The 24,168-nt window shown below is 42.4% G+C and overlaps 1 protein-coding gene across 16 annotated transcripts in view; it reads right to left on the bottom strand.

Annotated features, from left to right (window-relative positions):
• Nucleotides 1-24,168, bottom strand: part of SPSB4 (splA/ryanodine receptor domain and SOCS box containing 4) — a 158,818-nt gene that overhangs the window by 66,817 nt on the left and 67,833 nt on the right. The window contains exon 4 of one of the 16 annotated variants that reach the window (XM_053986184.1): nt 2,213-2,332. The exons of 14 other annotated variants lie outside the window; for them this stretch is intronic. The gene's annotated coding sequence lies outside the window, so the exon portion shown is untranslated. Of the gene's footprint in view, nt 1-2,212; nt 2,333-12,979; nt 13,075-24,168 lie in introns of those variants that run through there. One more of the 16 variants, XM_053986186.1, reaches the window with a different exon arrangement.

Genomic DNA, 24,168 nt, shown 5'->3' with positions numbered 1-24,168 from the left:
GGGACAGTGTTAGATGCTTTGCACAAATCCAGGTAGATTATAGCAAATGCATTTCCCAGATCCACCAATGCCATAATCTCACCATAGAAGGCCACTAAATTTGCCAGGTATAGTTTGCCCTCAGTGAAGTCCTGCTGGCTGTGTGGAATGTGATTTTCTTTTTGGCTCTTTCATTGTCCTAGAGCCAGATGAAGTTGAAAGGCTGCTTTCTCAAATCAATACTGTTCTATGGAGAAAAACTACCCGACTTGGCAGTGTTAAAATCAGAGAGAGCCTCCAACTAGGAAAAAGCCATGGTGGAAGAAGCTGCTACTTGGAGTAGCATTGACATCTCTCTATTACTGACCTAACAATGTACATCCTCAAAGAAATTCATGCTGCAAGTGCCAACAATTCCAGGTATTTCTGACCACAGGAAAGCACTTTAAAAAGCCCACACTAGACTTCCTAATAGAGGTATGGATAAAAATAAATCAGCTTTGTGCCTGCCTACAGGGCAACTCAACACAAACTGTGATCTATAAGCTCAAACACAAGGCCTGTATTTCTCAAAATAACTTTACACTCTAGTTCCCCCTACTAAGCAGTCTTCTGCAGGGAATTTTCTTTTAAGCAGCATTTTATTTGTAACAATTAGTGGCAAACTATATTTCCTTCTTTAATGCATTGGATGAAAAGGGAGGAAAAAAAGATTGAAAGTTATTTGGAAGAAAGCTGCATCAGGATGCAAGTTTTGATGGGACTAAAAATATTCTAAAAATACTAGTACTTAATCTTTAGATGAAATAAAATAAGTAGGACTGTGTCCTGGAAGCCTTGCAAAAGCTATATTAAAAAAAAAAAATAACATATTCCAATTAATCTTCGTAAAAAAACCCCATATTTGATATGATTGCAGACAATCTTCCAGACATGATCTAAATCTGCCAGACTCTGATTCTCCAATAACTCAGGCAGGGACCTGTTCTGCCCTGGAGAAAAATGTGTTCAGTCTAAATTTGGATCAGCAGTACTTTAGACAGAGAGAAAGCACATCAGTAATTACAAGTTAAGCTTCAGCAACAGGTGGAATATACTGAAAGCAAAGTGCTCTGAGTTTTTAATTCTGGAAAAACAAAACCCTAGATTGTATTGGGATATACAGATCATCGTGATTTCCAGCATGATAAAGAATAAAAGTAATATTTAGAAATATCTTTAAAAGTAAAGGACTACCTCCAGGAAAATAAGTCATCCTTGCACTGAGTTGTAAAAATTATAATACAGTCAGTATAGCCTGCATTCCTGAACGAATACTGGGAAAATTATTCTTTTTTCAGCTTCAGAGCTAAACTGGTCTTTGTTTACTACATCCTCAAGAGCAGCACAAGTAGCATAAAATGAAGTAAATTTATACAAAGATCCTTCCAGAACCATTTGAACTAACCAAGATGTTCACTTGAGCCTAAATGCAAACTTGCATTTCTCAAACAATCATTTACTGCTGCAAAATACTTGCAAGACATGTACAAACCACACCACTCTTGAATGTAAAACCATGTGGGATACTGCACAAACACTACAAATAGTTTCAGAGGAGGAAAGCAAGCCTTTTGGCCAAGAGGTTAAGGAAAAAAATATCTAAGGATACTGGAAATCTGAGGGGGTTTAAATTCCAACCATTCTTTGAACAGATAAACTGTTCCCTGAAGTGCTGTGTGGACACCGAAATTGCTACAAGAATCATGGGATCCAGAGGAGTAGTGCATTTTCATATCTAGCATGAACTTTGTCACAATTCATAGTCAAGAGATAAAAAATAGAGGCAAGTTTGAAGAAAATAATTTATACAGTATGAAAGTTTAATGGAGCATTAAAACCCAGAAGTCTATTAACACTTCTAACCACCTGGAGAATCTCTCTCATGAACAGAGGTCTTCCTCCACAGTGAAGGAAGGAATGGAAAACAAAAGTATTTTCAATTGCCTCACACATCATCTTCATCACATCTATGGTTAATAGCTTCTTGATACAATCCCAGTCTTTCCAGTTTCCCTTTCCTTTTCAACCCTTCCCCTCCTTTTCCTGTACATCCCATTGTCAATTTCCTTAATACTGGGAAGCCACATTTGGCTTAAAATTTTACCCATTTTTTAGCATCTTTTTATGGTATTTACCTCCCCACCTGGCACTACTAGAAAGAGAAGCATATGGAAGCACACTCAACCCTCACCTTTCATTAGGTAGCAGACTCATGAGCAATTATCAGAATACATTATCATCTTATTAACACAGCATAATCAAAGGGAGCTGAAAAAGTCTATGTAGTGCCAAGCTCCTCTCTGAAAGTCTCCTAAGGGAAAAAAAAAAAAATCACCTGTAAGCACAGATCTAAATTTCTGAAATTACTGCATGGATTTTATGACAATCTGTATAAGACACTGCAACTTCTGATACTGCAGAAAAAACTTATAATTATACAAAAAACTTATAATTATACAAAAAACTGCAAGCCAGGACCAGAACGAATGACTTACAATTTGGAAAACAATTTGTTGAGCCAGTAGCTGTAATCACAAGAGCTGAGCCTTGCAGAGCTCCAGGCTGCCACAATACTCAGCAGTCAATACTGTTTGTGCTGCAGTAGTTACTGATGGGTGGGTTCCCCACTACCACAAGGATCTGTAGGATAGAAATTGGTTCCAGCTGAGGCCACTTTTCTGTGCTCTGAAAAATATAGGATACTGTAACATAACCACCATCCTTGCTGGAAAGGGAGGGGATGTCTTCAAGGAAAGCAGACAGATGGACAAGAACTCTGTGCTACCTTCTGACTCCCTATTTAACATCCCTTTCCCTATTCCCTAATGACATGTGCTGTGAAGATAAATCATTGGGTAGAAAAGAGAATGCACTGGGTTACCTGGGAGGGACACTGGTCATACAGTTAGGAAATGCAATTCCCTTGCTTGGGAACCACAGGGCACAGAGAAGAATGTGTTCCCCTCTCTCGTGATGGAGGACTCAGAGTGATCTAAGCAGGAGGGCACTTCCAACACCAATAAAAAAATAAGGTAGTCAGGCTCCATTCAATTGCAGTATGCAGAAATCATTGTGATTTATGACTTCTGCCAAGAACCAACTGCAGAGAGGGGAAACAGCACCCCTGTGTGTGCCCCTCATACTGAGCACACACCATCTCGTGTCTGTGCAAGACAGGAGCCACCACGGCTGCCTGCTGTACACAGACTCAGTATCAAAGGAATTAATTCCTAAGGCAATGGGAAAATCCTACATGGGAGAACTTCCAAGTTACAAATTCTGCTTACTCAAGCTAAGCTGCTTAATCAAGTTAATTGAAGGAATTAAAAAAGCATCTGGAGAAGAACACATTCACCAGCCAGTCTCTAGTCATTCCTGAGGTGGTGTTACTTCTTCTGGGAGCCAGTTCCCCTGCTGGCACAGCACAATCTATCATCAGCCATTACACTGATTACAATCCATTAGTTTTGCTAAGTACTAATGAATTTAAACCTACTTTTGTAATTTATTTACAAGCTATTCACATACTGGATATGATGTATATATATACAATGCTTTGTGTTAACAAGAGAAATGTGGCTGAATATTAAAGAGTTGCATGTTAAAAATTATCAATGTAAGTAATAATTCTCCTCACAAGGAACTGTTTGTGGAATTTTTTTTGGCAAGCCAAGCAGGACAGAAGCTTACAGTCTTTAAAAAGACAGCTGGTTAATATACAGAGGGAACAGGTAAGAATCCACAAGAATGACAAGTTTTAAGTATCAGTCCCATAAATATAAAATTCTATTAAAATGTCATTTTAGAAAACACAGAGAACAGAGTTGGCACTCTTATAAAATGGTTTTTCTTCCCTGCTATTAAGGCAGGGTGATTAAAATGAAAGATAATCCTCTTTATTTCAAAAGCTAATTATTACACGTAATGAAATTTCTTCTTGTACCACGAGACTGAACTGAATTCTACCAAGACCATCAACCCACACATCTTTGCTGTAATAAAGTAACTGCTTGAATTTTTCCTTACAATCTTATTTCTACAATAGACTATTAGGCTCAGCTTTGATTGCAGCACACCACATTCCTTACCACTACGGAAACCAAATGCAGAACAGCTGTGGAAGCAAACCCTACTGTAAGCAAATATTCAGACCAAAAAAACTACAAGTAAAAAAATCCCTTGTGAAAACCCGTTCACTGGGAATTCTGACAAAAGTTAAACTGCCAGTTTAGCCTTGGCTTAAGGATTACCCAGAGGAAGAATCCCACACACATTTTTCCCAGGAGGTGTAAAGAGATGCCTGCATCTGTTAAGTGCCCAGATTTTCTATCCTGCCAGCCAGCAGTGCTCCAGAGGAACTGAGCTGTTTGCTACACTACTGCTTCCTGCATTGCTAATTCAGATGTCTAAATTTAGATGCTAGGTTTAGCCAATGGTTTTTCCACTTCTTCCAATGGTTAAAAGAAAAACAGTTCTGCATCAATTCTCTATCTTCATCCATGTAGATAGAAAACATGATGTCAGAACTACACAAGCTGGAATTACATCCCCAGTTCTCTCACCCCAGGGTGAGAGAAACAGTTCCTGCTCTTTTCCTGAATGACTGCACACCAGGCAGCAGGCACTACTGAGTCACATTTCTATCTAACCCTGGGCACTGCTCACCCACGTTCCAAAGATTTTACCACAGGGAAAACAAAATCTAAAAATAAAGGGAGTGAAGGGAGGGGGTTGGTTTCTGCATTCCCAAAGACTTCCTGCTGCCATGTCCTCTATTAGCAGGATGTGGATGGAGTAAAGCAGTCAAAGCAAGCTCATCAGTCACTCTCACATCCCCAGAGTGTTGAGACATTTCACTCTGAATTTCCCTTTGGTGCCTTTTTCCAGCAGTCAAACTGTCATGAACTAAAACATATGGATTTTTTTCTTCCCTTGCACTATTATTCACCATTGCTAGACAGAGGTGTATTCAAGTGAAAACAAACTATTGATTCTTGTTGCTGGGTCTAAGAGCAGGAAACGCAAGCAAATTATCAGTGCTGAAGGTGACTCTCTGAAAAAAAACCCCAATTATTATAAACTGAAAGCCCACTGTATCCCTAGACACAACCTCAAGGCAGCAGCCTCATGCACCTCCTCCCATCCCACTGCAGCTTACTGAGGTGAGGGAAGTTCTGATGCCACTTCACTGCTGACTCCTCACAGGAGTTTGTGCACCAAAGGAGGAGGACCTTGCAGCAATTCCTGATGGTTTCCTTCATGCACCCTGCCTGGGAGGTCTACTTTCACTCCCTGTTTCATTTTTTAAATCCTGACAAATACTTAGCCTTAGTCCCTTTGACAAATTAATCACCTTATTCTCCAGCACCTTCAGAAACTGCTGTTGAATGTTCCTCTCTTTCCCTGTCCACACTTCAGTACTTTGCCACCAAGAGATCTCACAGGTGAGCCTCTCTTCCTTCTCTCCACCCACACACTTGGTTTCAAATAACACTAATAAGAATGCAAAAAAATTTAAAAACAACGAGGACATATGCCAGATCTCATGCTCATGCTTGTTTAATACATCTTGTTCTATTTAAACTCAAAGGATAAGATACTGCACATGTTGTAACAAATCCTTCCTGAGCACATTCTCACATCTTTGGTAGATGATCATTGACTTACAACACTGCATCTTAGTCTAAACAAGCCAGCAGTGAACTCTGCAAGGTTTTCTAGCCTGCTAGAAACAGTTACGTCAACACTGACCCCAGTACAAAGGAACTTCTTGATGTGATAATATTTTAAATAATCACCAGCTTCAATGTATTATTTGCCTTTGAATACAAAAGATGATAGAAAACCCACTCTTTTTATCTTGCAACATCAAAACCGAAGGACTCTATAAATATTTAGTGAATGACCAGTACACTTAGAAGTGAGAATATCACAGCAAGTGTTACCCAGATGTTACCAGCATCAGAGGCTGATGGTGCTGAAGTGCAGGGATGGTTAGGTGCTGGAACAAACCAGATGTAACACTAATATGCAGCAACACAGTAAAATGAGGTTGGGATGGCAATGTTTCTGTCTTTTATAGACTTTGATGTGCCACTGACTTTAGTTCAAACTTCTGTCATCTCTGACACACTTGACAATAGTTTTCAACGACAAGGAAAACAGTCTTTTGATTCCTTTATGCTCCATAATTTCTGAAAGCAAGATGAAAATGCACCTGAACCTCCTTGCAGGGTCAGACTCCCAAAATGTGCTCCATAGACAGGGTCTTTGCTCAAGCATGGGATGAAAATACCAAAGGTCAGAATTTAATTTATTGTTCTCAGGTTTAGTACGTGTCTAGAGGTGCGCTACTGCTGCTCCTTTCCTAGGCAAAGAACAAAGTAATGGAACTGCCCAGGTGAGCTAGCTGGAGCCTCAAAATACCCTAAGTCTCTGAAAGAGTTCAGCATGTGCTCCTATCACACTTTCAGATCCTCAATTTAAATCCAAGCAGACTAGTCATAAGCCATGAGGAACAGATACTCAATTCCCCATGCACAGTTGTTACACAAATTTGAAGTATCTACAAGTACACCTTTTTACATGTTAAATTAGGATTAACTTTCAAGACAATCAAACAAATGAAGCAGTAAATTTTCATTTTAATGGCTTTTTTTTAAACTCAAGAAAGTGTCTTAGCCAGAAAACACCACACAAACAGCACCATAAGGACCAGGTTTCAATTTTAACTCTTAAATCCCCAGGTCAGCTACACTGGATTTTGGGATTATTTATAACTTGAACCAAAAATTCACATAAATGGAGTAAAATACAGGACACACTACAAAATTATATGCAATAGCATTATTGAGCAAGGAATACGAGTACAAATAAATTAGCATATAAACTTTATTTTAAAGCAACCATTCACTTCACAACACTGCAATCATTCTGTTGTAAAAAGCAAATGAAAGCAGAGCTTATTCTGGACATGGAGTCTAAAACACTGGGAAAATAAAGTTGCAAAAGTACCAGTTACCAGTACTAGCCACCAGATTACTGTGTCCAAGCTACCTTAAAGTCAATCACAAAACAAGAAATTGTTTATAATTTCACTAGTAACTCAGAAAGTGGTTAAAGCTCAAAATTACCACTCTTAAACCAACTGTTTCTTTGGCTATACATATAGATTTGACTCTCATGCATTTTCTCCCATGTGAAGTAATATAGTCCTTGTTGAGAACACTGAATTTGTTGCTTCATTTCGTGTGGCTTCTATCATGAAATAGTTTAATTAGGAAATAAGCTCAACATTTTTGAGAATTAGTTCAGTGTTCAAAGACAACAGCCAACTTTCTTCCAAGCCATTTTCACTCTTCCAGAGCAAACCTATTGTTTAGAATATTCTTATAGAAAAACAAAGAACCAACACACAGCTCATAACTATGCCTACAACCACCATGTAGGGATTTCTGTGGACAGCACACTCTCAGTATGAAATGCAGCACTGATGTAAATACTTTGTGCAATGTGGCTCTTTTTTAAAATTATGACCTCCAATATCTAATAAGAAAAGGCATCCTTCTGCTGGAGGTAATTTGTTTCTGCATTCATTTGAAGAAGAGATAGAGGAGAAGCAGTTCAAATTAAATGATAATTAAGTACGTAAACCTTTCATCAGATTTGAAAAATCACACCTTTTTCCATGCCTAAAGCTATACAAGTGCTCTTGCATGATTAATACTCCTTTAAAAAAGCAACTCTAAATATGTTGATTTTTGAACATTCAAGGAACTCTTTTTAACAAAGGCTACATGAGGCTGCTGCTGTGAAGTGTAGATGGAGCCTGAATGGTCTCTAGGTACTGGCCTCACTTCCCCCTCTCACAAAGATCTGGGCCATATTCAGGTGCCAAGCAGGAAAACTGCTGAAGGAATAGAAGAGCAAAGCCTCTACTGCCTCAGGACAAAGCAGAAATTCCAGCCCCTCGGCAGGGAATTCCCTCAGCAGCTCCCAACCCCAGCAAGGGGAGGATTCAGGAGATGAGCTCCGGCAGTGTGGGCCATTGTTAGGTCCCAGGGATGGATCCATTTCTGCAGGAAGCAAATCCTTATTCTTCTGATGAGACACTGTAAATACAGACAATTTTTTCTCTTTCTCAAAATCTCTTGGCAAAATTTTCCTTAGGAGTTGCTACTGCAGAAGGGCACAACTGCAGACAAGTGCACAGCACCCTTCAGCAATAGGTTAGGATGAGAAAGGCAGTATAAGAACAAGCTTCTGGAAATGCATGTTTAAGTCAAGAAGGCAAACTCATCTAAAGAGCCTGCTGTACAGCTCTGAAAGAAGTAGATTGCAATCAGCTCCAAGATGGATTTCCTACATTGCTGCACACCAAAGCTTACTTGTCCCTTCAGCCTCTGACAAATCCTCAAAGTTGCTAAGTCACCACACTCTGCAATGCAACACAATAAAACTTGTCATCTGACACTACTCATAAGCAAGATTACCCCACAATGTTCAATCCAAAGATACAGAAAATAAGCACAGGGAAGCAAAAAATTATACAGAATACTGCTCAGCATTGGTCTAAGTTCAAATGACTTCAGCATGAACAGATTTAGGTCACAGAGCACCCATGTTTAAGTCCAGGCACCTCACCTCTTACTAAGGATGGAAATACATATAAATTCTCCTCACATGCTTAATTGCTATGGCCAAACCACAGCAAATTATGTAAAATTTCAGCATTTCAATTGTTACAGAAATAAAATGCTGCATCACATTGGCCTCTGAGGCAAAGGTGACATCCACTTAAAAAAGATACCCCCAAAAAATATAAAAATAAACTTATCTGCATTTCAGGCTAGTACCTGACACTACTCCATTTCTGGTGGAAAAGGAGCCAAAGGAAGGAAAGTAGTGAACTCTGTCCAGCACTCTTGATGGGCCAGTCTTTAATAGAGCAGAGGCAGCCAAAATAGAGCCATCAAGTTTTAATCAATTACTGCCAGTCAATCAATTACTGGCAGTTCTTAGCCCGAAGTCATGGCACCCTGTGAGAACCAATTCCTCTTAACCACGACTGCTACCAAAAACATAACCCACATTTTCTAGCTCTCCTTTATGCATTTTTCCAAGCTGCCACCAAGGCCACTAGAGCACTGTTAAATCTCTTCAAGGCAAAGATTTTTCCCTGATGGGCTGTGAATGCTGCTGAATATACTGCCAGCTTTCCAAAGACAAAAACCAAACCAAAACTAAACTTTTAACTTTATCACCATCCAATCTAAATGTTTGTGGGCTGTAGAGCTGTACAAGCAGCTGAAGAAAAGGCATTTCCTGACATCTTGCAAAGGTCACCTGAAAGCAGGATTCAGACAGCATCCACCATTTCAGATATTTTAACTCTTGAGGGAGCACAGGTCAAGTACACTACACTGCTGGCTTCAAGCAACAGCAGCTTGGACACTGTAACAAAATAACACATCTGCTGTTCTTTGGGAAAGTTAGTTACCCTGAAGCTGCCTTCAGCCCTTCTGGAGCAGCAGTCTCCAGTATATGGGCAGTGCACAGCCCAGCAGCAGTGGTAGCGATGCACACACACCTTTTCAAGGCAAAAAGCAAACAACCAACCCCCCCAAACAACCTGAGCCTAACTGACTGAAGTTAAAGAAGTCAGAAGACATGAACTGCTCTTCCAGGAATCACATGATACATTAACATCTTATCCTACAGCACAACCTGAGTCAGCTAGCAGAGCATGTTGCAAAGACAGTCTGAAGTCACCCCCAAAGGCTGTGTGTGCTGCAGTGAGTGACACAGATTCACCAACATGTACACAAGCCCATCAAAAATACAGTCGGTGAGGTAGCTGTCTGGTTTGGCAAGTTTCAATCCACAGCACTTGTTGATTTTCAGTCAGTCCAACAACAACTTCCAGAATTATAGGCAAATATTTATCCATAATATAGAAACTTTACCGAGAGTTTTGATTTCAAAAACTGGTTAACTGTTCAGTGGGCAGGTTTAACCAATGCCTTCATCACAGAGAACGGATCTATTCTGGCTTAATAAACACTTAAAATTCCCAGGACAACACGTGTGGCCTGCACCTTCACGAGCCTCAAGGTGCACACCACATTGATACAGCTCAGATGGACTCCATCCATCCATCCATCCATCCATCCATCCATCCATCCATCCACCAGCATGGAGCCCTTCATTCCTGCAGCAACGAGCCCAGCTTTGCTTCCTGGATGGCGCCAGGAAGGCGGGCACCCAGCAGTACCAGCCTCCACTCCTCTCTACCGTCAGTCTTGCCTCAGTCTTCAGAGAGGATTTATGAAGTCCAGCAACATTTACATCCATCCTCTATCCTGGGAAACTTGCTAGAAGAAAATACATCTAGATTTCCTTTACATGGCTATCGTATTCAGAGCAGTGCATCACTAACTGATGCAGGAAATAGATGTGAGTATCAAGGCCACTCTGCATTATTGTTATTCAGCCTGGGATTTACCACTGCAAGAGCTCAAGTTTACACTGAAGTGAAGTTGCTCCAGCACAAAAAGAATTGAGCAGAGGATGTCAGTGCAGCAGTAGCGAGTAGCCAAGCAGACTGAAGAGAGCAGACAGCTAAAACACAGCATGGCTTACAGAATTTGAATAAGGCATCCCTCTTTCTACCTTTCTCTTCTTGGCCATGAAGAATTACCAGGATGGAACAGTTGAGTATCTAGCATGATCTTGATAATCACTTTAGCCAAAGATTTTTAACAATAATATCTCAGAAAATCATGTAATGCTTTCTTCCTCAATTGCTGTCACTATGTCTCAAATGGGTAAGCAAATCAGCTCCTCATAGGAAAACTCTCCAGCCGTCTCAATTAAAAGAAGCAAACACAAAGTAACCATTACATGGAGTCCTGCAACATGTCATTGAGTGCCACTGTGAAAATTATTTTCCTTCTCCATAGAAAGAGGTCAATGTCCTATAAACAGAAGAGGGGAAAACAGTGATTGTGAAGGAAAATGAGACAAAAATAGCTGCCTTGAATTTTCTTGGTACATGGAAAATCCATTTAAAAAGTTTGCACAGCAACAATGAAGCCTGACAAGTTGATGACTTGTTGCTTGTGGAGTCATAGGAGAGATGTCCCATCATTCAGAAATTCACATGCTGCACAAACATGAGTCATAAAGATGACTATAATTTGGTCAAACCAAGAATCAGAAAAATCTGTTCTTTCAAGAAACAAGATATCCAATTAGTACTTCTCATGGCGGGGGGGGGGGTATGCTTCTTAAAAAAAAAAAAAAACAAACAAATACCTAAACCAAAACAAAACCCCAACCATTAACAACTTCTTCAAAAACAAACAAACAAACCCAAACACCACCCCCCCAAAAACAATAACAAAAACAACCCCAGAAGTCTCACAACTCTGAAAAGCTCCTTGCAAAAAGGTGGCACTGCTTTCTCAGTCCCGAGCCCCAGAGCCTGTTGAGCAGAAAGCCCGGTTCTTCAGAGCTGGCTGCAGTGACATTTGAAAGACAAACAGGCCGATGGGATGGGACGGGAGTGAAGACAGGGCTCTCGGAGCCCAGCAGCACCAGTGTGTACTTCCAGAGCAGCACCCACATGAGGGCCTCAGGAAGGCACGGGGCTGGGAAGTTTTCTCATCCCGGTGATGCAGGGAAGTACCGAGTCTCCCTTCAGCCCGGCAGGGTCACCGAAGCACAGGACGGTCATCCAAGGACATCCGGAGTCAGCAGCAAGACACCGAGGCACATTAGCTACCAAGGAAACCAGACTTACATGACTAAGGCCAGTTATAAAACTTCCGCTTGTTGTTAGGAGAATGTACAGTATCTGGCATTTCTCTGTCAGCAGCACCAAATAATCTAACAGCAATTTGATATTCATGTCCCTGACGGGCTGCTTTAGTTACAGAAACAACATTAAAAATGCAGCATCCTTCGAGATACACTGCACAAGTCAGGCCACTTTCAGCCACAAGCATCAACTCTCTGGCACTGCTTTTTTTCTCCTGATAAGCTCTTTTGCAGTGTGGAGATATCTTATCAGGGATTGCTTCTGTCACCGGAAGGCAAACAGAGCACTGTGAAAATATCAGGTATGACTTAAGCACCGAAGGGCTATAGCCAGCATCAAACCAGCAGCTGAAGTGGTAGCTGGCTATCTATATAGGACACTTTCCACCCTGTAGCAGTCTACACTCCAACTCCAAGGCACAAAGAAATACAAATGACTTGCTGCCAGCACTGACGCTGCCACATCAACGCCGGAGCCCCTCCAGGAACGAATGGGGCGGCGGGGGCAGCGTTCAGCTCCCCTGCCCTTGGTCCGTCGGCAGGAACAGCTTCCCAACAGCGACAGCAAACCCACTGCCTGGCTCCGAGCTCTTACCAGTAATGCGAGGGCAAATTCAGTCAATACCTTTCTTTGTTGAAACTCAAGTCTCGCATGCGAATTCAGGTTTGTCTTGACGAAGGTTCAGCTACCCTCATACTCTTACGGAAAAGATAGTTTAATATTTCAGATTGGTCTAAACACCTGAACTGAGGTCTGGCTTTTACTGCCCGAAAAAGCACCAAGCAACCACTGTAAAACATTAGCTTGTGGCAATCATGAGGCGAAAGGGTTTGCGTCCGGCAGCGCAAAGTCAGACACATTCAGTTTATGAGAAACGTAAATCTCCGCTTACCCAACATCTAGAAATAATTCTCTTACATAGCTCAAGAAACTAATTTATAGTGTAAAGCACTTCATTATAAAGCAGAAAACGGTATGCAAGTGTATTTCTTCAGACACCAGCTTGAAATCCAGCACTACTAAAAAAAAAAAAAACCAAACCAAAACAAGAAATCCCCTCACAAACGCGTCTTTACATACTGTGCAACAAAACACCGAATTCCCACGAACTGAGGGATTGGCTCATCGCAAACTTACCGTAAACCCCCAGCTCGGCACCGCCACCGATCCGCTATGCCGGCAGAGAGGAGAGACCGGGGACGAGACGCGAAGCACGAGTAACCAAACTCGGGAGCCGCCGTGGCCGAGCTCGCCACGCTCGGAGCCCGTGCCCCCCGCCCGGAGCGCGCCCGCCCAGCAGAGGCTGCTCCCCGCCGCCCGCTGCCTGCGGCTGCCCCGGGGAGGCGAGAGGAGCCGGGGCGGCCGGGGGGAGCCGCGCTCGGAGCGAGGCGGGCGCCGCGGGCTCGGGCCGCCCGGGAGCCCTGCCCGGGGGCGGCGGCCTGCGGCGGCTACCGGGCTTTGTGCGCGCTGCCTCCCCCTGCGCCGCCCGCCGCCGCCTCATGCGAGAGCCGGCACAGCTGGGGAGCGCCGTGCCCCCTCGCGAAAGCCGATCCCGCTGATCTCATCACCGCTGCTTACTAATCCAATGACCGCGGAATTAACAGCAGATGGCAACGCCCCTTCCCCCCGGCCCGGCCCGGCCCCCGCGGACGCGGCGCGGCTCCGGCGCCCGCAGAGCCGGGCGGCCCCCGCCGCTCACGCGTGAAAGTGGCCCTCGGCCACCGGCAAACTTTGTCAGCACCGCGTCTCGCCGCCGCCCTACGGGCCACAGCGAGCGGCTTCGCACCTCCGGCAAAGGACAGCAGCATCTTCCGGCGTGCCGCCCGCGAGGGGAAGCAACAGGGAGGCGCCCAAAGTCCTGCTAGCGAGTCCCTGCGGGCGGCCCATGGTGTGCGAGGCAGAGCCGAGCCGGAGCCGGAGCCGGGCGGGGATCGCACGCGGGATTCGTGCCGCGCATCGGGCGCTGCCGTGAAAACTCAGCACACGCGTCCTTGGGGCTGCCGGGGGGTTTGCGTTATCCGGGCTCTGTAAGCCAGAGACGTGCGGGTGAAACTCTAATTATACTTTTGGCTGCCAAAACCAACCCCACACTCTTAGGTGAGCTTCACGTCTTCTAGAAGGCTACAGGCAAGGCAAGTCCAGTCAAACCAGTGCAAGTTACAAAACAGTCATAAGGCAAGTGCTTCGATCACTACTCATTAATATCAGTAAATAACTACCTGAAAAGCTGTGGTTTCTAACCCCAATAAGCTGGGCCCCAAATCACCCTCCCTCCCCTCTGGCCCCTAGGAACACCAGCATAGGTTGTCACACGTGTATTCTCATGTATGCAGTACTTGGGTCCACATCAAGACAAGAAATGTTACATGCTGCTTCTGCTCAAGCTGTGCACTTCTCACCCCTAAACTAGATTATCTTCTCTTAGAGACCTTAGACCAGAAAGGTGACACAAAATAACTGTCTCTTCTAGGACAAGAAAATAAAAATTCAGAAAGGTGAGGAAAACCTTACTGATTAGTATTTTTTCCTCAAATTCTGCTGTTCTACCTACACTCTATACTTCTGACAATGGAGAAGGCAAAATTTTTCCCCCCTCCACTTTCATGCTGATGCTTATTTCTATAGTATTTTTATTTCTTTTACTAAAATGTTCAGACAGGCTTTTAGGAAAGAACTGAGCCAGACAAGAGAAATATCCATGCTCAGACCATAAAAAAAATGGAAAGGAAATTCTGCAAATTCTTTGAGAGTCTTCAGTCAATAAATCCTCCATATGAGTTGCTGTAAAACTGGCTGTGTTTCACACATGCCATGTGGGCAGAAAAAGTGTCAGACAATGGCAGCACCTCTTCTGTGGGGACCTACTGGTGCCTCCAGGGGTCAGACACTCCTGAACCCAAATGAAATATTTTAAAGAGAGTATTAAACTCCATTTTCTCTCCAGGCCCTGCAGAGACCCATCCCCTTTGGGATGTACAGTAAATAGAAAGCACAGGATGAATGGGGGTTTTCTATCTGCTCCACAGTTCTTTATGCCTAGGAAAGGCTTTCTGCTGCTTCCCATTCCCTCAGGCAGTCTTTGTCTGGTTTATATATGCATACATGGACAGGAGTAGTCATCTGTGCCCTTAGCAGCAGACAAGTTACTGAATGTAAATCCTCCTCTTGGATGTGACCACCAGCTAATGTCTGTTCTGTGGCACTCATTGGGAAGAGGAGCCCTAGAGTGAGCCATGTCTGAACAGTCAGTGGGGCAAGTCTGTGCCTTGGAGGATGTTTTGCTTTCCTCAGTTTTTAACAGCCTTGTTTCTTTTACACCCTTTCCCAAAAGAGTAATGTCTCCTCACACTTCTTTTGGCAGCCAGCAGTGTGTTTCCCAGTGTAAGATGGGATGTGGTCCTTTGTGCCTGTGCCAAGCTTGATGCAAAAAGCGAAGTTGGAAAGACTTTCTACATGGTTTGTAATACTAATTCTACAAAAGGAGATTAAAGAAATCACATTAGAAGTTAAGCTTTGTATCTTTTCAGCCAGCTTTAGACACATCGGTCTGAAAAGTGCACAATGCAGAGATCAATCAGGCAGCACAGAGTTTTGGGAACACACTTCATGTGCAAATGTGAAAACACTTGAGGGTGTAGAAAGTGTCATTTTGATTAATTAGGGCTACAACATGCTATTTGTATATAGATGAGAATGTAAAAGAATAGGAAACAATCACCTGTTAAAATATTAACATGATTTTAAAACACACTTGAGCATGGTACAGATACAGCCCATTATTTTGAGCTGATTCCATAAAATACCTGGGGAGGGGAGGAAGAGGCACATGTTTGTGTAACATTACAAACCTTTCAAGATAAACTCTCTGACAAAAGTCAACAAAATGAACCATTTGGTACAGTTCCTGGAGCTGTGCATCACAAAGGGCAGAACCCAGGCTGTGTCATAAGCACTGTGCATTACTCACATTCCCCAAAATCTTCCACTACTTTGAAATTACCTTACAAAATAAAAATCACAGTCAGAAAGGAAATCTTAAGAATAACACACTTGGTGCTTGACTGACAGAAAACATGGTTAGGTGGTGAGGGCCAGGTGAGAAATTTTCTGCCTCTCCAGTCGCTTGGAATTGATGGGCAGAGAGTTGAGAATAAAACTTTTTCACTGTTGCCCATGAAACAGTAAGTGCAGTTAGGAAAAAGTGAGGAAAGTTGATTTAGATCAAGAAGATCTGCTTTCTACTTGAGTCTCACATGAGACTCATCATTTGAAGTTGTATCTTGGCATCTGATAGCCAGCAGGCCAAAAAAATGTAACTGCCCAAATTTGTTCTTTCCCTACACACCCCTTCGAAGTACTTCGAGGTAAGTTCCACATTATTGCATGGTGAACCTTCTTACACCCTCAACTCCACTGAGAAGCAATTAGGAAACATTTCCTACACACACTCACAAAAGTACTGAGTCCCGATCCTGTGATCCATCTAAATAACTCATCAAATCACCAATATTTTACCCACCTGGTTTCTGGGCACTCCTATACTTGGGGTGCCTACATCTGCTCTGGTTTTTAGTAGCAAGCTGAGCTGCCCTGCAGCTGCCCAGCTTTCCAGACAGAGCTGTCTCCCAGCACAGGCAGGAGGAACTTGCAACAAAAAGCTGCTCAGGCACTGCTATATCTTGTGTATCTACATCCCTGGGATTCCTCCTCCTTCCAGATTGGAGTTTGGGTGAGCTCCAGATAAAGGTAGAGGGGGAGAGTTGAGTGAGACTACAGAGAAAAGGTTTTAAGTTGATGGACAGTGTGGACAAAGCCCACGTAGAAATCCGTAAGACAAAACAAATACACATCTGAGGTTTATGGATTGTAAAGAACTGTATTTCATTGCACCATAATTTCCATTTATGGTGCTTAGGTAATGCATATTATTTCTAACAGCCCTCTTAAGTACAGCAATACTACAGTCATCATTCCTACAGAGGAGCCAAAGGTGCAAGTTTTTTATGAAAATCTGTATTTCCATGCATTTTACATATCCATATATGAAGCTGTGACCTTAACTATAGTAGTCTCAAGTCCACAAACTTCTCACACAGGATATTTAAACTTTAAGAGTATTCCAGTCCTATAGCTCTGCTTCCATGAATGCTGGACATTTGTATGGAAGTACCCAGAGAAGCACAGCAGCCTCTGCCTTGCTCCAGCCATTCAAAACACCATCTGGACAGAGCTTCTCTACCTGGGTGCTTCCATTCTGACCTGGCCATATCCTGGTAGCCATGAAATCAGACCTTACCACTGCTCCTTGGAGCCTAGCAAAACCATTTCCCAAGAAGCCAGGATACTGCATCTCTTAATGAATTGACAAATTGCTGCTGGAACCGAGACCTGCTTTCCTAGGCCATTGGGCAGAAGTTAGAATTTACCTTCTTAGAGTTCATCCCCCTACAAGCAAATGACAAAACCCCACAGAGGTGAGGAAATCAGCACTTACCTAAATGTTTCCTTAGTTCATAGATTCTTAACTGAGGATAAAGATCCTGCATACCACATTTGACAAATAAGGATGGCATTCAGAAATACTTAATAATTCAAAAGTAGAGTATTTTAAAATGTCAGAAGTCCATCTATTCAAAAGCAGAGCTACCTGCACTCTCAGATGTGTTTCCAAAGTTTACTATGTACTTCATATAACACAGTCAAGTCCCTTTCCCAAACACATCAGAAAAGAGGGGGAAAAAAAAAATCAGACTATGCATACAAAATACTCCCAGGTAAGAAGAAAGCAGCTCACCTTCCCCTTCATTTTCCTTGGTGTGTTATCTCCATCAGAGCTCATGGTCTCAAGGACTATCTGAAGGAGTTGGTTTCTTTCTCTGTGGAGCTGGTATTCAAGTTTTTCTCTCAGGCAAAACTTCATTGGACAAAGACAACCATAAGTTTCCACCAACACAGAAACAAGAGAGTACAAGGCTTTTAGGGAAGGGTTTTCCCTTAAACACTGTAACAACTCCCTGGCCTGGGCCAGCAGTAAACAGGGTAGGGACATCTCAGAGGATGCAACAGAGTCACTTGATAAACAATGGAAATCATTATTACAGTACTGAAAACAATCCAAAACTCATTCTACTTACTTATTTTGGGTTCTGCATAACCTTAGGAGCAAATTCCAGTGGTTAAATTCAAACACAGAAGCCTCTGTCTGAGAATGGTCTCTGAAGTGGCAGTTCCTGTTTGGGAAGCCCAGAGAGCCTGTGCCTCCTGCTGGCTCCTCCAGCTGGCTGCTGCAGTCCAGGTCATACAGGCCTTTGCTTAAAACTTGCTTTGAAACTACATCAGACCCTTTAAGTCATTGCAGTGCCACAAAGTCCATCAGAACCTGACTGGTGGCTAATTCACACCCCAAACTCTGTGGTCTCTGCTTTGAACTCTAATAACAACTGTAATCATATCTTGCACTTGCTTTAATTTCAAGTGGTATTACTGCAACATGCTGCCTTCAGTACATTGCAGGAATGACATGCAACTGCAGGAATGTGGATGTCAAGAGAAGAATTAATCACAGATTTTTCAGTTAGAAGAGATGGATGCAGAGTCTGGGACAACAGCTGATACAACAACACCTAAACCCAGGGCAGTATGAAAGACTGCTGACACTGGACATAATGTGGTTGTTTTGCTAAAGGACAGGACACACTGACAAGTTTGGGGTGCAAGTGGGTCCTCATTAGCTCACTTAAGTCTCTTTGATGCACCAATAGCATCTCACCTTGATTTAGATTAAATCATGACTGATCCAACCTCCCTGGCTACATTTGGTCCCTGTGCATTCATTCTGTTACCTCAGCTACTACACACTGAAGCAAACTCAGATGTTATTGATACTTTTGATAATATTGCTTCTTGTCCATTGAGCCAGTGAGAGAATAGGTTTTTTCCTTTTCCCACAGGAAAGTTTTGAGTCAATAGTTAGCAAGAAGTGGCTGCAATGGTCTTTCTCTCCTTTTTTCTTTTCATGTGAATACAACATCCCAAAATAATTAGTTGTGGAAAGCCATAAGGTGCATACTTTGGATCACAGGCAATTTGGGTGTGCAGAATCATAGCACATCAATTGCTTTTTCAAATGCTGTCATGAGCTCATGTGGGTAGGTCTGTCACCCAGATTTCCCCACAATGTGTTTCTGGAAATGTAAATAATAGTAATGTATTTCTCGTACATAGTGCCCAGAAAATTTTAAACTGAAACAGACTGCTTTTGTTTCCAAACTGCTTTCCTAAGCTGCTCAGTGAGTAACTTCCATGGGATTTCAACATATAACTATCAAACAAATGAAGAGGTAGGTCCAAAAAAGATCCATTTTTTTCTGAAGTGCCACAGTTTATCCTGCATTCTGCCTTTCTTCTGGAAGCAAAATCCTGCAGTTTCCAAAACTTATGGAAGCTGTATCAAAGACGGATTTATTCAAATTCTTCCTATAAAAATACACTATTGCTGTTCCTCAGCAATTCCTGACAATCACCTTTGATTTAGAGGGTTTTTAATAATATACTTGTATATAAAATATTCTGGAACCATTAGTACACCTAAGCCTTTTACTATTTCATAATCTTAATTTGTATGTTAAAAAGTCTGGTGATAATTACTACTTTTAAAAAGATTAAAAATCTCTGTTTAGCTATTAGAAAAACATGTTCTAGCAACATGCCTTGGAGAACCAAAAAAATTTACATTAACGCATTTTTTCATCCCATTAATAAACAACCAAACAAAAAACCAAACCAAACATAAAACCCTACAAGTCTGTTTTCCAACCCTGGAATACTTACTCAAAGTTAACACTTAAGCCTGACTAATATCAGTGTGGACTCTTTTTTTGCTCAGACTGACTACCAACATGTGAAACTCCAGGATGTGTCACATTTTTCTGTTCCCTTATTTGAAGGGCAGAAGAGAGGGAAAAGAGCCTCAAAGGTTTTCAGTTGTTGGCACTGGAAATTTCTGGGAATACTCTAGCAACTGTAAAGTCTTCTCAAAAGCATTTTGTTTCAGTAAAATTAAACTGCTAAGCATTCCAGGTATCAAATATGGCCCATGTGAATTCAGAACATAGAAAAAAAGGCTGTATTAGCTGCTTAGCTGAAATAATCTAGAAAGTAGGATATAAAAGACACTCTATTAATTCTATGATATTTTCTGGGGTTTAATCTTCAATTTCTGCAGTGCTTGTTTCCTCACCAAACCCAACAAGGAGTTTTAATTTATTCAGCTTCCCTCCCTCCCCAGTTTGAGATTTACAGTGATACATATCGTCAGCAATTTTCCCCAGGAGATCTTGTTTCTTCCACTTGAAGACATCCAATTCACCTCCGAAGCAAAGTCAGTACTGTTTATTGTCCATTAGACAATTAGAATATGATTCTTCTGCTAAAGGCTGTGTCTGCAGCAACCATCTGGGCTCTGAACACACAAAAGGCTGTTGGGAAGGGTGCACACACAAAAGCACCATGGGGATAGGGAAGTGTGTGCCTTACAAAGGCCCCTGTTTGTCTCTGGGTTAGTGAGGGGGTTTTTTCAGGGTGCCATAAGCAGCTCATCAGAGCATGGGGGAGGCAGCCCTCACATGGCAGCGTCAGCCCCAGCAAGGACAGATGGTGAACAAACGTGAAAAGCACACAATGCTCGAGGGCCAGGAGAGCACTTCCACTGCTATTGTCAAAGCTGCTACAACTCCTGGGACATCCTGGGCTGTGAAGTGAAAAGAGTGGCCCGGCAGGGCAGCAACCCCCTGTTAATACTGTCTCTGAACAGCCCTACCTGGGATGATGCACGAGGCTTACCAGAGAGGTACCACCTCTGTGAAGGAAAACAACACGGCTGCAGCCAGGTTCTGCTCTGGCTCATTGTTTGTCAGGGGAGACACAGCTCACTGGCTGACTTCTGCAAGAGAAACTCAGGGTCTGAGCAGACAAAGAAAACAAATAGTCTCATTGGACACACTCAGACATAATTCACTTATCTTCCAATCTTTTATGATTGATTAAAAAATAGGATTCATAAAGTAACAAGCTACCCTCCAATAGAGCTTTTTCTTATGGTGGTTTATGTGCAGATTACACAGTGTCAGATATACTCTGGCATATATCCCACTGCTAACTAAACTCTGAAAGAACAAGGTCACTTCCAGCCCATCTTGTGCTTTTCTAAAAAACTGAAAAAAAAAAAGATAAAATGTTTTACATCTTATTTAAACAGCAAGGATATAGTGACTCAACAGGCTATAAAGACCAAATATTTAAATAAAAAGCAGGAATGTCAGCAGGAAAACCAAAAAATCAAGGAGATCATAGCTCAATACAAGAAAGCATATCAGTCTTCTGATCAGGCACAATCCTTGCCAAATTCGTAAAATACTTAAACTACTGCAGTTGCTGCTGTCTAGGAAAGAAAAGTCCTTCCTTTTTCCTTTTGTAATATTTTCTCTCTTGAAAAAATAGAATTAAATTTTAAAAGGCAGAGCATTTATGTATTTGGGTACACAAAACAACCTCCTAATTTAAAAAAAAAATTACTGTGGTCTGTCTTTCTTCCTGTTGTGAGAGAGACAGAAAGAGGAATATTTAAAAGCCTTGAAAGACTTTTCTTGTTTTGTGAAACATTGCCCAGGCACAGACATGTTCAGCATCTTTGGAAAGGTTGTCAGTTGTTCACTTTAGACTCTGAAAATTGATCCATGAACAAATAGTGGCTCTTTGTGGATTAGCCCATCTGCCTGCCAGCTGGGGGAGAAGGTGGTATTGTAGTAACAGCTGCTCCCACAAGTTGTGCTGGTTTTGGCTGGGATAGAGTTAATTTTCTTCAGAGTAGCTTGTTCAGGGCTGTAGTTTGGATTTGTGCTGGGAGCAGTGGAGAGAATGCAGGGCTGTTTTTGTTACTGCTGGGCAGTGACTACGCAGGCAGGGCTCTCCTGCTGCTCACCCCAGCAGTGAGTGGGGTGGGGGTGCAAAAGGACTGGGGGAGACACAGGAAAAGCTGGGGCAGGAGGGAAGGAGGGAACAGTCCCAGCGATGGTGGTGCTGTCCCACGTCACCCTTACCCTGCTGGAGCCCTGCTGTCCTGGGGATGGCTGAGCACTGCACCCAGGGGAAGCCATAAATGCATTCCTTGTTCTGCTTTGCTTTATCTGTTGAACTGTCTTGCTCTCAGCTTATGAATTTTGGCCCTTTTACTCTTCCCATTGTCCCCCCACATCAGACAAGGGAGTGAGTGAGGGGCTGTGTGGGCTCAGGCACCAGCTGGGGCTGAGCTATGACACCAGTACAGCAGGACATGGAAGAACAAGGATGAGGAACACACTGAGGAGAGCTTCCATTCAGGAAGCATGTGAATTTTGAATGAAATCAAACTGAGCCAATTTAGAAATGTGCCACTACCATATCAGCACAGAGAAAACACAATGCAACTTTAAAAAAAGAAATCAAAGAGGATTACGTTAATTTGTTTATAGAAAGAATAAAAAAAACTATTCAGGACTACTAGAGAGTCCCCTCTGATATCTTCAGTTTGGGCGTAAAGGCCCCTAAACCTTGAGACCCAAGATTTCTTTTGTATTTCTATCACAGCAGAGTTCCAACTCTCAAAAAATGAAAATGAAGCATGTGTGCAGCTGGAGATATCTTTGTTTTTTCATCTTTGGAGTTATACATTGTCATCAATCAAACAGTCCTGTTCATATCAACGTAGCTGAGTCAGGCAGAATTTCCACTATAAGAACCTGGTTTTCTTAGGAGTTAATGCTAGTGTATATTTTGTCTCTAAGTTGAGCCTGCTTTTCAAATTTAAGCCTGCATTTAGCTTGAGACCAACTCCATGCTACACACACCATCCTACAGCACCATCCTCAAGTTAACAGCTTGAGTTTCCTTGAATTCACTGGGAAAAAAGGACATTTAATGGAAACTGTGGAGAGGAGAACTGGAAAAATTAAGATTTTTCTGTGCTGAGAGTTAAAAAAGGACTTTGTAACCTCTAATTTTTTTCCCCCATCCAGTTACTTGGACCAAAACATGGCCTGCAACACAGCATTTCTACCTACAAGTTATTAACTTGCAATTAATTTCTTCCTAGATGCCATGATCCAAAGATTTTAACAGGAGAACAGCCTTTTGGGAAGGAGTGCTGTCACATACCTCACTTTGTGACACCAGGAAGTGCAGTCAGTACATGAATCAGGCTATGCCAAGAGCTCCTTTCATTTGATAGACTGACTGGTTTGTACCTACCTTAATAATTGCATGGTACTCTGGATTTCACAATGCTGAACTCCAAGTACTTCAACTATTTTCACTTAGAGAAAACTCTTCTTTTTCTTTCTTTTAATCAGACTTAGCAAAAAACATCTTTAAGGGAAATAAAGTAATTGTTTAGCTCTAATAATGAGCTACATTCTCAGGGTATACTCCAAAATATATTATAAAATGTCTTATGGATTCTGTATGCATGGTATGTAATGGAACATTTAATATCTGCAGTTGCAGATTGTTCTGTCCAGAAAAATAAGTATGTTCAAACAGCAAATTCTTCCCAATTCTATCGTATGCCAGAAGAGCTGACAAGAAAGAAAGAGGACCTGTAACAGCAATCTTGTGTTGTTCAGTGCCCAAGTTCAGAGTTTAGCTGGTAATTACACCATGTTCCAGCAATCAAATGTGCCTGTAGTGCCAGAAAAATAAACCCCATCTTGTACACATGCAAAATACCAAACTTTATCAGAACTGCCTTCCAAAAAGGCAAACTCATTTACTCTGCAAGGTCTTTGGGGAAAACTGATACTACTTACAGGCTCCCTTTCTCTTTTTATAAGCCTACAAAGTACCATTAAAAAAACCTCTCAGTACCAATAATGCTAATACAGTCCCAAAATTCGTTTGCTGAGTTTTTATCTAAGCAGAGCAGGATACAGTTCAGTGCCACAGAGGATGCTGACTTAGGTGGTTTTTGCCCTGTCCTGCCATCATCTGAGATGCCCTCAATCATGGCTTAACCCTTGCCAGCAACTCAGCCCCACACAGCCCCTTGCTCACTGCCCCTGTCAGATGGGGGAGAGAACGGGAAGGGTAGAACTGAATTTGTGGTGGTGGTGTGAGATGAAGTATAAAAGCAAAGCAGAGCAAGGAATTCATTCATCACTCCCTTAGGCAGGCAGGTGTTCAGCCACCCTGAGGACAGCAGGGTGTGTGACAGTCACTTGGGAAGACAAATGCCTTCCCTCCCAAAGTTCCCCCTTCTTTCTTCTTCCCCCAGCCTCACACACTGAGCATGATGA

The sequence above is a fragment of the Vidua macroura genome, chromosome 10, assembly GCF_024509145.1.
Source record: "Vidua macroura isolate BioBank_ID:100142 chromosome 10, ASM2450914v1, whole genome shotgun sequence".
Classification (NCBI taxonomy): domain Eukaryota; kingdom Metazoa; phylum Chordata; class Aves; order Passeriformes; family Viduidae; genus Vidua; species Vidua macroura.
The sequence above is the reverse complement of the archived record's forward strand: the minus strand, read 5'-3'. Positions and strand labels throughout refer to the sequence as shown.